Here is a 16,279-nt window from a genome sequence, read left to right as displayed (position 1 = left end):
AGCTCACAGGATACAGATTGGTATAAAAAATGATTGCATGTATTTCTATATACTAGCAATGAGAAATAAACTTTTTAAAATGTTTCCATTAATGATAGTATCAACATATATGAAGTAGAAATAAATCTAACAAATATGTGTAGGATCTCTCTTATGAAAAGTAGGAACTGCTTCAGAGAGAAATAAAATAAGACCTAAATAAAGGGAGAGCTATGTTATCTTTATAAATGAGAACACTTAATATTTTTAAGATGTCAGCTTTTCTGATTTGTTAGCTTTAATACAATTTCAGTCAAAATATCAAGGGAATATTAACTAATTCTAAGATGAAATGGAAAAGAATCTGGAATACTCATAATAATCTTGAAAATGAAAACATTTGGTAGAGTTATACTAACATTTCAAAACTTGCTGTTAATCTGCAGTATGTCCATAGCATATTTTAAGAATTTAATAATACACAAAAAGATCAATAGAACAATAAAAATCTCAGTTATTTTCAATTAATTTTGGAACAAGGCCTGAGCTAACTCAATGGGGAAGAAAAGTATTTATGAAATGATGCTGGAATTAACTGGATATTTGTATTTAAAAATTATTGTTGATCTCTACTTTCTCAATACAAAAGTTATTTAGCTGGTTCATAGGACTAAACATAAAGCTAGCAGTAAAAAAATTTTAGGAGAAAATATGGAGAATAACTTTGTGATCTTGAAATATGCCAAGATTCTTAAATAGTTAAAAAATAACAAAAAATAAAGATTGCATTTACTTTCCTACTGCAAATGCTTTCAGAAAATGATACTGTAAATTTGTATTGAGGCAACATAGAATCATGGAAAGATCATGGCCTTGAAATAAGGATTACCTAGTTGAACTAATTTGGTAAATACTGAGTTAAACACCAACAAATTTATTAATGCAAGAATTTGTCATAGTTTTAGTAGGCTATTGTGATTTTTCATTTCTAAAACAGGTACTTGATACAATATTTGCCAAGTTTATTTGAAATTATCAATCACAAAAAAGAAAATAATCACAAAATTCCTATTTATATCTTGCATTGTATGTGCTATAAAGAATGCATTTAGGGAAGTAATCAGTTACAAGTATCTTGGTTTTTTAATCATCAAGGTCTAATTGAACACTTTGACTTTTGCACAAATGAATATATTTATAAAACAGAAAGTAGAGTCACAGATATAGAAAATATACTTACAGTTACTAAGGCATAAGGGTGGGAGGGATAAATTGGGAGATTGGGATTGACTGACATATATACACTAAAACTGATAACTAATAAGGACCTACTGTAGACCACAGGGAACTCAACTTAATACTCTTTAATGGCCTATATGGGAAAAGAATCTTAAAAAAGAATGGTTATATGTATATGTATAACTGATTCACTTGCCATATGCCTGAAACCAACACAATATTGTAAATCAACTATACTCCAATAAAAAGTAAAACAAATAAACAAACATCAGTTAGAGTGTAAAAAGACATTTGGTTTCTCTTTTCTTATTAATATTTTACAAGTTATCATTCTTATGAGTTTTCCCCCAAGTGTTTCTCTGAAAGATATGCCCTTCATTTGTTTGTTGTTTAGTCACTAAGTTTTCTTCGACTCTTCCGTGACTTCATGGCCCACAGCCTGCCAACTCCTCTGTCCACAGGATTTCCCAGGCAAGAATACTGGAGTAGGTTGCCGTTTCCTTCTCCAGGGTATCTTCCTGACCCAAGGATTGAACCTGCATCTCTGGCATTGCAGGCAGATTCTTTACTGCTGAGCAATCAGGGAAGCCTTTCATTACTGCTGTTTTATTTCATGTTTCCTTGCTTTATGAGTTTATTGAGTATTTGTTAAAGTCATTAGTAATTTCTATACACGACACTGACTTCTCCTCTAATGTATTTTGTCAAATAAAGCCAGATTAAGTGGTGCACATTTATCTATTCAGACATGCAGACAGACATGTGTGTGTTAAGGCATACATGTAAATATGTGCATGTATACAAATGTACGGCACAAACAAAAGGGAGATCTTATATTACCTAATGCCAAATTCTTCTGTGTAAACTATCATTCAAAATAATCACATTCTTATTTTTTATATGCTTCTAAGATAATAAGAGATTGAACATGATCCAAGGACATAACTATATGCCAACAAAATCCTTATCTCTTAAACTAATGTTTAATCTTCCACAATCTTGTCCTAATCTACTTTCAGATATAACTTCGATCCATAACATCTACCAAACAACTTAATATATCCCTTACATTTAGTTGATATACCTGGTGAAATGAGCAACTAATTCTTACAAAACACCTTCTATGTGCCTCTTCTTATGCTATTCCCTGTGCCAAGAATTCCTTCAGCTTTTTTCAAAGATTAGTGTCAAATCAACCTCTGCAATATGCTGGTGTTATTTCCCTCAGCTGAAAATGAACTCTAATTCTGCCGAATGTTATTAACATTTTCAACTTCTGTTCTACAATATTTTTAAAAGTATAAATGGAATTTTCTGACTATAAATATTGATTTCATGAGGTGAGAGTTAACCATTTACAATAATAAATCTCCTAGACCTCTGCACAGTTTCACACATAGATGATTCTCAATAAGTGCTTGTAAAATAAATGGGTGTTTCTAAAAATCATAGATATTTTTGCTTCTCTTTAAACTATTTTAAAAATAGCCAGAGAAAAATTTGTAATTATTCTAAGACAATACTAGCTATGGATTCCATGGCATTAATATCTAATAGGTTTTTGTAGGCTTCAGTTGTGTTGTGTGGAAGGTACTATGTCAAGCTTGCCAACTTCTCTATTTGTATAGGATATGAATTTGAAGTTATTTTGTTAAATAAACCAGTAATTATATAACTTTTTTTACTATGTATATAATATATACATTATATTTCTTATATTCTTATTTATGGAATTATTTTGTTTTATGATATGATTTTATTCACTCAACAAATTTTATTGACTGTTTATTATATCAAGGCACTATCCTAGACACTTGAAATTATACTTAGTTTTGTAGAAGAGATACAAACAAGTATATAATATTCTTTTGCTCTCAATATATATAGCATATTATCTATATAATTCATATTTATAAAATATAGGGGAAAAAGTTAAATATTGTGGCAAATGTTATGAGATCAAAGAAGTCTATAAGAGATTAAGACTAGATTAGACTATTAGAAAATATTTTTTTGAAGAGATACATTAAAGTTGTGTAAGCAGAGTCTGAAATATGGGGAATTACCACATAAAGAATAGACAAAAAGTATGGCTATTATTGAGAAGATAAGAAATAACAAATGTTGGAGAGTATGTAGGAAACAGGAATCTTCATACACTGTAGATAGGACTATCAAATAGTGAAGTCATGGAAAATAGTTATGGAGATTCCTCAAAATATTAAGAATAGAACTATAATATGATGCAGCTATTCCACTTCTGGGCAACAAGGAAATACTAATTCAAAAAGATATACATACCCCTATGCTCACTGCACCATTATTTAAAATAGTCAAGATGTGGAAACAACATAAGTGTCCATAAATAAAAGAATAGATAAAGAAGCTGTGGTATATTTATGCAATAGAATACTACTCAGCCATAAAAAGAATGAAATCCTTCCACTTGCCACAACATGGATGAACCTTAAAGGAATAATGCTAAGTGAAATAACTCAGACAAAAAAATACAAATATCTTGTGATTTCACTTATAAGTCAAATCTAAAAAAAATAAATAAACACATAGATACAGAGATAAGATTAGTAATTATCTAAGGGGAAGGAATTTGAGAGTAGGCAAAATAAGCAAATCAGGCTCAACGAGTGGAGTAGGATTATAATTAGACTTCTGGTGGTGATTTCTCTGTTGTGTATAGAGATGTTAAATTATAATTCTGTGCACCTGAAATATATCATTAAAAAATTAATAACAAAAACAGGACAGAGGAAAAACTGATGATAGATACAGAAAAATGTCTAAAATTACCATTATAATCTAAGCAGCAAAATGCTTGTTAGATCCTTTAAATGTCTCTAACAAAATGGTTCATTTTAATTACTCTCAAAGTAATGTGAATTTAGTCTGTACTTTAAAAGATTTTTCTTAAAAGAAATTAAGAAAATATCTCATAGAGAGGCATATAATAGATTTTAATAAACATATGGGAAATTAAAAGTTTACACATTGTTTTATTGTCTATAGACAAAATAGAATGGGGAGAAGGGAGCAGAAACATGCATAATCATGTGTACTTTGTTTATAGTATAATAGCATTTTTTTCCTTAATTTCATGAACTACTTTTCTTGCTTTTTCCCCCCCAAAGTGCTTAGTAGACTATTTTGAAATCTTAAAATAATATTCGTAAATATATTTATTTAACACTCCTGTTTTTTAGGAGGCCTTACAAGATTTTAAGATCACAGCTGAATTTGAGGACTGTGAAGTTTGAAGAATATTTTATTTGAATATTATGAATTATGCATAAATGACCTATTGGTTCCTACAGTAATAGCCTAATTATGCTTTAACTCATTAATAAGAAAATTCCAGTTTTATTATTAAATGTTCCACATGTTTACAACTAGGACAAAATCAAAAGACTTATACCATAAAAAGGTAGCATAAAGTCATCATGTTCATTCAGTTGTAAGAGCTTTCATTTTGCTACTTCATGAAATGATCAAGCTTTTTGTTCTTTTTTTTTGAACTGTGATACAGAAGAAACAATTTTAAATTAAAAAAATAAAACCTATCAATTTATATTGCCAATTTACACACTGTTAAGACTGTTGCCATGCATGCTAAAAACACTTTAGAAAGATTTCACAGTTTGCTCTCATTTGACTACTTCTTTGTCATTTATTGACTTAATTTTACACAAAATGGAGCACAGTTAAAAACCCAAGGGAAGATATTAGGCTTTAGTTTTATGTACCCCATCATGGAAATAATAAAACAAAGAATGGGGTTTTTTGGTTTTGTTCTTGAAACACTATCTCTCTCATTTTCCAAGTTATGCCATTTTCTTTCAAAATATATAGAGTAATAAGGTAGAATTGCCACAGTAGAAAACAATATTTTAAATGGGAAAACTCTTTGTTTCCTAAAGTCTTTCTTTCATGAGACCTGTTGCAAATCAACTGTGCATTTTTTTTTTTAACTATACAGTTATGCAGTTAAGTACACATCCCTGTGTTTCAATAAATAAAGGAACCACAGAAATACACTCATCAAGAGTAAGGCTATTATAGGGAAACATACCTGTACTCAATTATCAGAATAAATGACTGTGCTAACAGCAGAAAGGTTGATTAATTTTTTGTTACAAACACTTGCATATTAATAGATAAATTTTTGTCAATCTCTTTGATGTTGAAATTTTGCAAGAGATCATCTTACATATGTTCACACTACCAGCCTTCTAACAGATAAAAATTCAGTAGTGAGAGGTTATATGAATCAAGCATGCACCATCCCATAGCACAGGTCTGACGACCCCTGAATGTGACCTGCTCCCGGAGGAAACCAATTTAATGCTTCATCGCACACAGAGCAGTATGTATGAATCACAAAACCTCCAGATAAATTAGTGACAGGTACATCTGAATAGGATTCCTTCTAAGTCGCTTATCTGCAGCCAGGCAAGCTTGTTTCACGCTCACTTTCAAAGATAAAGCCACATGGCATGTTGCCTTGGCAGATTCTCACAAAGCAAACAGCCCCCATCATCCATTATTGGCGGAAAGATTCCCTTATTATTTCAGGTACTGTACGCTGTGACAGCAAATGGGGCAAAGTGAAAACTACCTGCCAGCTGAGAAATTCATCAGCTGATACCAGGCCTTAGGTCTTCCCTAACTTTCATAAGCTCTGTGCCTCTCCTCTTTACTTTTATTTTTGACAGTTCTGATACCCTAGAGTTGTAGCCATGGCAAAGTGCAAGAAAAAACAGCCGGTTATCAAAGACGACTTATCAGAAGCCAACAGGAGAAGAGATGCCAACAGTTAGTCAGTAACTCAAAGATCTGTGGCCGAACAAGGAAGAAAGATGCACCTATCTTTTTTATCTTGAAACAACTCCTTATTCCATTTGAAAAAGCTCAGAGAAAATCTGAGACACTAAATATATACTCTAAGTACTTAGGGATAATAATCATAGAGATGATGAAAAAATAATTTATGCATAAAATAGCATGGGAAATGTTTATTTGTAATGGAATATATTTATATATTTTATCAGCCATAAATAAATTGGACTATTAAAACTATATAAAGCTATATGCTTTAAATTAAATATCAATGAAAGCACAAATATATTATCTTATTCAAAGTTAAGTATCTACTGATTACTAGAATTCCTTAAATTGATATGAAGACATATCAGTTCTTACTTTCTATACCTTTTATAGTCCAGACTTAACACTTAAATCAAGACTCTCATTATATATCTTCATAAGTGCCATGTCTTATTACAAGGGCAGTAATATAGCATAGAATTCAATAGTATAAATCAGCAGGACTCACGTTTTAGGTTCTGTCGATGGTCCTTCTCATGCAAAATCAGGGTTGTGCTTTCTGGGTGAGTCTGTGTTAAACCAAAATAACAAAAATCTTAGTTTCCCATGCACTGCCACTTAGAATGCATGCAAATAAACCCCCAGTTAGTCAAGGAGAAAAAAATTTCATTAAAGCTACTGATTTGTAAATTTGGTCCTTTCAAATGTAGATAATGTTTACCCCTCCCTTCCCCCCATACCTTTGTAAAATTTCTGCCCAATGAACTCATTACTGTAGAAACTCAACTATGGGTATGGTCAGTTAATGAAATTCAAGTCTGAGATTAACCTCTATAAACATGCACATGGTTGGGCTTCTGGAATTGGGAGAGAAAAGGGTGATGCTGGAAAGGAAAAAAAATAAACAACAACATATGATTTAAAGAATGTACAATATGAGTTTGAGCAGGTTCTGGGAGTTGGTGATGGACAGGGAAGTCCGGCATGCTGCAGTTCATGGGGTCCCAAAGAGTCGGCCATGACTGAGCTATTGAACTAAACTGAGCAATATGATATATATAGCTAAATTAAATTAACTGCTATCCTATACTTCAAATGATTCATAAAATTCTTAATGTCCAAAAAATGAAAGCAAAACTACTTTGAAAACATAACCAATACCATATTTAATGACACTTTGGGGAATATTAATGTAGCTATTAAGTTTACCTTCTTTGAAATTACACAGGTTTAATTAGATTAGATGTATGTTCTTTACAGCCACAATAATTTAAGCAATATTAAACACCATTTAAAATTATTTGTGCTCTAACCAAGGACTATGTTTATATTGAGTTATTTACTTACAATGCACTCTAACATCATCAGTAATTTCTTAGAAACTACAGTATTTGAGAACTAAAATATTCAACCAAAACATTAATCTACTTGTGAAGTACTGTATTATAATAATGTTAGTTTATTTTTATGACTTAGAAAAATATGCAAATGTAATCAGAACAATTAGTTTGAATATTTTAAAAGCAAATGTCATGTGTGTATCTAAACTCTATAAATACAAAGTCATATAAAAGTTATCAATCAGTACATGTCACACTTTTCTTTTTTTTAACTGTAGGATGGAGTGGTCAAAATTTCTGATTTATTATCCATTTATTTAACAAATAGATCTTGACTAAGCTGGCCTTACAATTCCCCTTGGCTTCACTAAACTTTACACAAGTTTCTTCCTGACCTCCCTTTTCTCAGAGCATTTACTTTAAGCTTGCAATTGTGAATTATTGCTCTGGCTCTTTGAGATCTTTTCCCAATGTCTCACCAGTTTTAACAACCCAGGAATGTCTTTCTCAAAGACTTAGGAGCCATTCTTTTGAGATGTAATCATCAAGAAAGACAGCACCTCTATCGCCCAGTTTTTACATGTGGATCTGAGCCTAATAATAAGCAGTAGTGACAAGCACAAATGACCTCACCACATTGACTAACCTCTCAACATCTTCTAGTAGTTTTTCACCAGCTCATACCAACCTTTAAAAAGTCCTTACCCTGTATTTCAGCAGACTTAATTAAATTCAATATCTCCCCCTTTTGCAATAGTCTGAAGAAAGTCTTCCTTGTCTAACTCCATCTGTTGCATTTCCCTTTTTATCCTCAAGCATTTATTATGTGCCAATACAGTAGTAATTCAGTGGCATAGAAGGTGGACACTTACTTGTCTTAATAGAACCTACAGTCTAGTTGGGAAACTGAGATATCTAAATTGATTCTTAGAATGTGATCAAACTATAACTGTGTGAACAGAATGGGGCACCATATAAAAGTGGTAAGAAAGTGAAGTTGCTCAGTCATGTCCGACTCTTTGCAACCCCATGGACTTTAGCCTAACAGGCTCTTTCATCCATGGGATTTTCTAGGCGAGAGTTCTGGAGTGGGTTATCATTTCTTTTTCCAGGACTTCCTGACTCAGGGATGGAACACAGGTCACCTGCATTGCAGGCAGACACTTTACTGTCTGAGCCACGTGGCATAGATAATAAAAAGTGTAACAGAACAAGTGCCATTGAAGTTTTTACTTCATAGAAGATGAGGTATCATTCAGGGAAATTGCACAAGGGAAAATGCCCCGGGAAGAGAGTCCAGCATGTGTGAAAGTTGAGAGACAAAATAAACATTTCAGTGCAAAGAAAATAACATCAGAAGGTCTGCATTGTACACAGTGATGTAGGAGGGGGCAGGAAATGAGGCTGAGATGTAGCAAAAAGAAGATAAGAAAAGGTATTTAATCATATAGTTCATTTTTCTTCTAATCAACATGTTATGGAGAGGTAATACAACTTAAGTTCAATGGCAAGGGCTCTGGTATCAGACTCTCAGGCTTTGAAATCTGTCTCTATCTCTTGTAAATTATATGATTTATGCAAGTAGTCTAAATTCTCTTACCCTGTTTCCCCATTTCATAAATGAATATATTAAAAATATTCACTTCATGAGATTTTGTGAGGGTTAAAAGAAAAATTGTAGATAAAATATTCAGTACAAGCCTTGAAAGTGAAAGTTGCTCAGTCATGTCTGACTCTTTGTGATCCCATGGATATACAGTCCATGAAATTCTCCAGGCCAGAACACTGGAGTCGGTAGCCTTTCCCTTCTCCAAGGGATCTTCCCAATCCATGTATCAAACCCAGGTCTCCTGCATTGCAGGCAGCTTCTTTACCAGTTGAGCCACCACAGAAACCCAGCACAAGCTTTAGGACATGAAAATGATCAATGGTGATGATGATGAAAAAGACAATGATAGTCATCTATGATGATATCAATGATGAGGGCCAGTCAAGAGTCAGAGAATTTTCTAAAGAAAAGAGAAACTGAAGCATTTTAAAAATAGAGAACTATGATCAAGTTTACATTTTGAACTAGCATTCTGATTAGTTAGAAGAATGTTTCTAAAGTTGAAAAGTGAATGCTGTACTCTCTGTTTGGATGAACTACGTAGTAGATGTCTTTGTGATTGTCAGCTGCTATGTTTTATAAGGGGAGTTTGTTTCGTCACACAAATCATATGTCATCTCCAGTATATCTAAAATGCAATAGTAATCATAAGAGAAAGAGTTAATATGTATTTTAGCATATTTATTTATCAGATACTGCTTTTTGCTACTTACATGTATGAATTCATTTATAGATAATATTGTTATTTTTCTCTTACACATGAAAAAATTAGAGCAGATAGAAGTTCAGTAATTTGCCCAATCCACATAGCATATGGAGAGCACAGATTCAAACCAGATAGTCTGGATCCAGAACTTTTATCCTTAAGCCCTGTGTGAATAGTGCTGTAATAGAGTAGTTTTAGAGTACCTGGAGCTTAGAGAGATATAATAAATCTCTACTATAATCTAAGAGGATATTAAAGATCAAAGAATTTTGGTGCAAAAGGAGAAAAACTATTTTAGCAAGGTAGAAAGCATAAAGCAGATAAAATCAGAGTAACTTAAAAAAATAGAAAGACGTATTTCAGGTAGATTTTAAAGAATGAATTGGATATCTGTCTCCCTGAAAATCAAACATAGTCTATTTTAAAGAAAAATCTGTAATTATACTTATTTTTTTGTCTTCCCAACTAGATATGATTATTCCATTTCCTAAATTCATTTGTATTAGTATTTGCAAAACATATATAAAAATGTTTATCCATCTCAGATAAATCTACAATCAGCAACACTCTGATGGATTTCTATTATACCTAAATAAAAATCTAAAATTCACACTCCTTCTTATGGCCTCTCTGATTATAGTTTGTGTATGCACGCACACACACACACATACACACACACACACTCACATACACAGAACATGCCATGTCCAAGATACTCCAGGCATAATAGTTTTGATTTCCCTTAAACACATAGATCAGATCAGTCGCTCAGTCATGTCCTACTCTTTGTGACCCCATGAATCTCAGCACGCCAGGCCTCCCTGTCCATCACCAACTCCCGGAGTTCACTCAGACTCACGTCCATCAAGTCAGTGATGCCATCCAGCCATCTCATCCTCTGTTGTCCCCTTCTCCTCCTGCCCCCAATACCTCCCAGCATCAGAGTCTTTTCCAATGAGTCAACTCTTCTCATGAGGTGGCCAAAGTACTGGAGTTTCAGCTTTGGCATCATTCCTTCCAAAGAAATCCCAGGACTGATCTCCTTCAGAATGGACTGGTTGGATCTCCTTGCAGTCCAAGGGACTCTCAAGAATCTTCTCCAACACCACAGTTCAAAAGCATCAATTCTTTGGCGCTCAGCCTTCTTCACAGTCCTTCTTTGCTAGTAACAAATCTTACATTATCAGATCTTTCTCACATGTTTCTCTGTCCACTTTCTATCTCATTTTAGAATATCCTTTAAGAAATATGCAGTGCCTTTTTTAGGGTTGACAATTATTCTTTGCTAAAGACATTTTGTTGTTGAGAGAATTGTACCTGCTGTTTCATTCCTAGCCCTGCTACACTCCCCACTTCCTTTAATACTATCTGATGGTGATGAGTTTCTCTCTTTTCTAGCAAGTGCCACAGATTGCATTCTATATGTGCTTCTAACGTTATTGACAAAATTATTGCCAGTTTTAGGTCCCTCAAGGGGCAGAGGCCTTGTTTGTTTTTATATTATAATTTATCCTGTAGGAACTCAGAATACACCACCTTGTCATATGCCACTTTTGAATATGGATTATTCTGAGCTGAAGGTAATTGAGAATCAAAAGACCCAGAAAGAAGCCTTCTCAGAACTTTCCTTCTGTAACTAAAGACAGAAACTTCAGAGAAATGAGGACTGCCCAAAATCCTTTCTCTGTGAGATTTTTATGGCCATGAAGAAGATGGAGAATCAACATTAAGCCAAGTCATCACCAAAAATAAAATCAAAAATTAAAACCCACAAAACAAACAAAAAGCTTAATAAAATAGCCTTTACTTTCCATTAATTTCCCCTTATATTTACCCTCCCAGAAACCCAAATTTCCCTTTCTTTGTCTAGCCCACAATGTATTCCCTTTTGTTAAAAATATAAGCTTCCAAGTCTAACCATTGCTTGGGAATCCACTTCTTTTCTAGGGAGGCTTCAAACACATAAAAATAAAATAAATCTGTTTAACTTGTTTTTTGTCAATTTAATTTGAGAGTCCCAGTGTTAAACCTTATAGGGTAGAGTAAAAGTTTTTTTCTTCTGCTACTATCTCCAGCACCTAAAGCAATGCCAGACTCAATAAATATCTGATGAATAAATGATGTGGAATTGGCAGGAACCATGCATTTGGAGCAACTGATTCATAGAAATCAGCAAATGAAAACTGTCTATTGAAATTATCAAATTTTAAGAAAGGTTGGTGCAAACAGACTATCTTCATCATCATGACTGTTTCCAGAAGTTAGATGAGGGCCAAATGCAAACAACCCAGATAATAACCACAAATATAGACAGACAGCTAGACAGATAGATACAGAGATAGCTCAGGTGAGACTGAGATAAGAAGTTCTGGGCTGCTTGGCAGTTTTGTGGTCATCAAAGAACCAGAAACGCTTCTGATTATCCACGCAAAGCAAATGATTTCCACCTTTAAGTTGTTTGGAATATTGTTACTTCAATCCCAGCATTTTCAGGTTTCAGGAAGCAGAAAATAAGAAGGGAAGGATGCAAAAATGACACAGCCACTAGCTTTAGAAGGACTGTTATAAAGAGCTATACTAGAAACTGACTTATAACTTCAACTTATATCTTATGTGAAACACTTTCAGAGCTGAAACTGACTAACTATATTTAGATGATTATATTGCCACCTTAAACAATGAAATAATCCATTAGTAAGGTAAATGGAAGAAATACAGTTTTTCTTTCCTCTTATGAAAAGTATCCATTTTTAATTATGTCATACAACTGTCTTGTTTTTACTGAAATAAGTAAGTCTTGGCAAAATAATTTTTATTACATATTTTCCTTTAAATTTACTGCACCAACACTAAACAAGGGAATCTCAGGACTTAAATTGAACTCATGGTTTGAAATATCAAGAACTGTGAATTTATAATAGCAAGTATAAAGATAAACCTAAAGTACCTTCCGGATACACATATGAAGATGAAAGATTCGCTTTTATAATCTGTCTGCTTTCAAATACTTCTCATCAGCACTTGATGAAACTTCGTCTTACCTATCACCAGTCCCTGACCACCTTCTTTTCAACTCTAATGAGACTTCATTCAATCATTTCTTGGTGTTAAAGCTACTGAAGCTAAGGGGCTTCCCAGGTGGTACTGAAGCTAAGGGGCTTCCCAGGTGGTACAGGGGTGAAGAATCTGCCTGCCAATGCAGGAGATGCAAGAGGCACAGGTTCAATCCCTGGGTCAGGAAGATCCAATGGCATAGGAAATGGCAACCACTCTAGTATTCTTCCCTGGATCATTCTAAGGACAGAGGAGTCTGGTGGGCTACAGTTCTTGGGGTTGCAGAGAGACAGACAGGACTGAGAAAGCAGGCACTGAAGCTAAATCTAGCTGAAGGGATGCATTCATTCTTATTTGTCTTTTAAATCATTTTTTTAGGTGTATGTGTTCTTACACTTGAATTGAATGCTTGCTGTTTTCACTGTTCTTTTTACACCAAACAATGAATCCATACAGTGATGACCTGTATTGGGAGAAGTTTGGCAACTGTACCACTTCTTCATTCTGTTTCTTTGGTAAATTTTCCTAATATCTATTCCACACTGAAAACAGAATTATCTTCCAGAATAAAATGAGAATTGCAGATTCTCCAATTTACCCCTATACCCTCTTTTCCCCAAACATAGCCTGAATTTTAAAGACAATCTCTTCAAGAAAATTGAACAGATAGCGTAAAAAATAAATAAATAAATAAAATAAATCAAGGAAATAACCTTTTAAGAAGGATATGGGTTCTGTCACTGAGTTTGAGATGTCTGTTCAAAGAAAAAGTGAATATAATTTGAAAAGAAACTATATTTGCACTCTTACTTTTAAATCCATTTTAGTGTTTTGTGTTAAAGTTATTTTTATTCTCAAAAGAGAATTTGTTTTAAATTGATTAGGTAAGGCCCTGAGAACTAAAAGGTTACTTTTTTTTTTTTTCCACTCCTTGACAGTTTTGCTATTCCAAAGAAGAAAAGTTTACCTGTCTCCACTCCTCCAAAATAAACTGACTTTGAAAAATAGCACTTTAAATGTTTTTGCCAAACGTTGTTAAGACAGTTAAACAAAATTAAATTCTTTTTCTCTACTATTTCTTGTTAGCCTTTTAGAAGTATCAGAAAGCTTCCAATTGATTGTACCTTATATACATTGAATAGAGACTACCCAGCTGTGTTTTAAAATACCTAAAATACAAAAGGCTTAATTGAGAAAATGTCACTTCTTCTAAGTGTTAAATAGTCAGCAATAAAGCTGTCTTTTTCCTCAGTGAGTATGTCTGTATAAGGTTGACGGCGGGATAACTTCTAAAGGACCAAGCATAAGATTTCCCAAGAGAAGGCTACTGTCCATTGGATTAATTATGTGACATCTTTGGCTATCAAATAACAGCTTGCTTCTATTTAGTTTGTGATTATTGGGATAATTATTTATAGGTGCATACATCTCTTTTAGCTTAAAAATCTCTTTCAGTTCTAGAAAAATTCCTAAGGAGAATACTAATGAAATCATGAAAAATATTCCATTACTTATGCATCATAATCTCAGACTTTCATTTTTTTTTCTTTTGAAACGTTTAACACAAAATATTTTAGACATACGAATATAATTACCACATATTCATTCAAGGTAATATAATCATTTTTTTAAATGTAAGAACATCATTCATAAAATTGTGACTGGCCTTAAGTTTCCTCCTCACTCCAGCTTTACTGAGATAAATAATTGACAAAATTAGTATATACTTAAATTTACAATGTGATAGTTTGATGTGCATATGCATTGTTAAATTAGTACTTCAATCAAGCTAGTTAACATATCCACAGACTCACAGTTATTATTTGTGTGTGTGTGTGATGAAAATATTAAAGATCTAACCTCTTAGGAAATTTTAGGTAACAAAAGTAGTATTGTTAACTGTGGTTATCACTTGGTATATTAGATCTCCAGAATTTATTCATGCTACTTAATGGAAAGTTTGTAACATCTGACTAATATCTATGATCTCCATTTCCAGTTGTTAGGCAGTTAGAATAGGAAAAAGGAGTCTAGAATGGCGGTGGCTAAAAGACAAGGAAGGGAAAAATCCACAAAATAGAACAAAGGAAGGTCCAAGGACCAGAATGAGGACCTCAGGTAGAACAAACAGCACTCCTGGCTAGCTCAGTTTACTTACGGCAGGCCCAGGGGGAGGAGAAAAAACATATAAAAAGAGGAGCCAGAGGGCTCCTCTCTCTCTTCTCTTCTCGTCTTTTGGATCAGCATGTCCTCACACCTCGAGGACGTAGTTTCCTTTATTTTCTAAATAAAACTGAGCTGTAACACGAAGCTGTAACACTGATCTGTCCTAGAGCTGTGACACAGTCTATCCGAGGGCTGTAATGCTGGTCTATCATTTCAAATTTTTGTTGTAAGGAGACAGAACCAAGGAAATTACACACTCTCCCGACATCTATCGTGCCATGACTCCAATTTAACCGAGCTGAGACAACCTCTGTGCGGCCCCTGCAAAGAGGAGGCCAAGCACAGCAGGAACCCAACTCAGCAAAAGCTCCCACAGTGGAAGTGGAACACGAAGAAAACCCAGCACAGGGTGGGTGATAAGAAGCCCAGTGTGCTGGAAACCAACTGGGACAGCAAAAAACAAACTCAGCAGAAAGCTCATGCAGCTCAGTCTCAGATTCCAGAAGACCTCCGGTTAAGATAGGACGTCCTCACTCCTATGGCTGGAAGGACATATGCCTTAATTCCTTTACAATCTCTTAATTCTTTTACAGTCTTAAATTGTAATCTTAATTCCTTTACAATCTTAATTCCTTTACAATCTCTCCTTCCTTATTTCCTTGAAACCCCCATCCCCACCTCCCCCCCCCCCGGGAGTGGCAGTGGGTGCAATTGAGGGATTCTAGAGAGGCTACTCCTCAGTGTGTCCTGAAGGATCCGCTATCCTCTGCACTCTAGTAGCTGTTACCCAAGCCGGTGGGGGTTCTTCTGTCCTTAATCTTCTTTGTGCCAAGGATCAGGCCAATGAAAACTATGAGCACAGGTCAGCTATTTAGCAGATTTTCTGGCAGGTTATGAAGGGGATTCCTTGGCACGTTTTTCCCACTGCTTTTTCTTTCTGTCCTTCAGCTCCTCTCTCCTGGGACTTGAGCCCAGCCAAAATCCACGATGCCTGTCTTCAGGACCTAATGAAGCTCAGGCTCTGATGTCTCATTGCAAATATTCAGTTAGAGACACAGAGATAGGTAAGAGGTGGACTTGTTTGGATTCAGAGAGAACCACACTCCACAGGGTGTGGGCCATTGCAGGGGGCAAATGCTTTGGCCATGGAATGTAGTGTGGCTAGTTTTTGCTCTTGGGTGAATTCATATGCTAATGAGAGGGAGAATCATCCCAACCATTGGGGAACCACCCACTCCTTCATCTTTTGACAGTGCCTTGGAACTGTCCTGTCACCTGGGTGTGTCATCTAGCTTGCAGATTGGGGATCAAGGTTTAGTTGAATTTGATTTGTCATCTTGGACCCAA

At 34.4% G+C, this 16,279-nt stretch overlaps 1 protein-coding gene across 1 annotated transcript in view; it reads right to left on the bottom strand.

The window, feature by feature from the left end:
• The window catches only part of MGAT4C (MGAT4 family member C), an 870,660-nt gene that overhangs the window by 401,186 nt on the left and 453,195 nt on the right, over window positions 1-16,279 (bottom strand). The window contains exon 3 of the mRNA XM_070370006.1: window positions 6,566-6,626. The gene's annotated coding sequence lies outside the window, so the exon portion shown is untranslated. The remainder of the gene's footprint in view (window positions 1-6,565; window positions 6,627-16,279) is intronic.

The sequence above is a fragment of the Bos mutus genome, chromosome 5, assembly GCF_027580195.1.
Source record: "Bos mutus isolate GX-2022 chromosome 5, NWIPB_WYAK_1.1, whole genome shotgun sequence".
Taxonomy (NCBI): Eukaryota; Metazoa; Chordata; class Mammalia; order Artiodactyla; family Bovidae; genus Bos; species Bos mutus.
The sequence above is the reverse complement of the archived record's forward strand: the minus strand, read 5'-3'. Positions and strand labels throughout refer to the sequence as shown.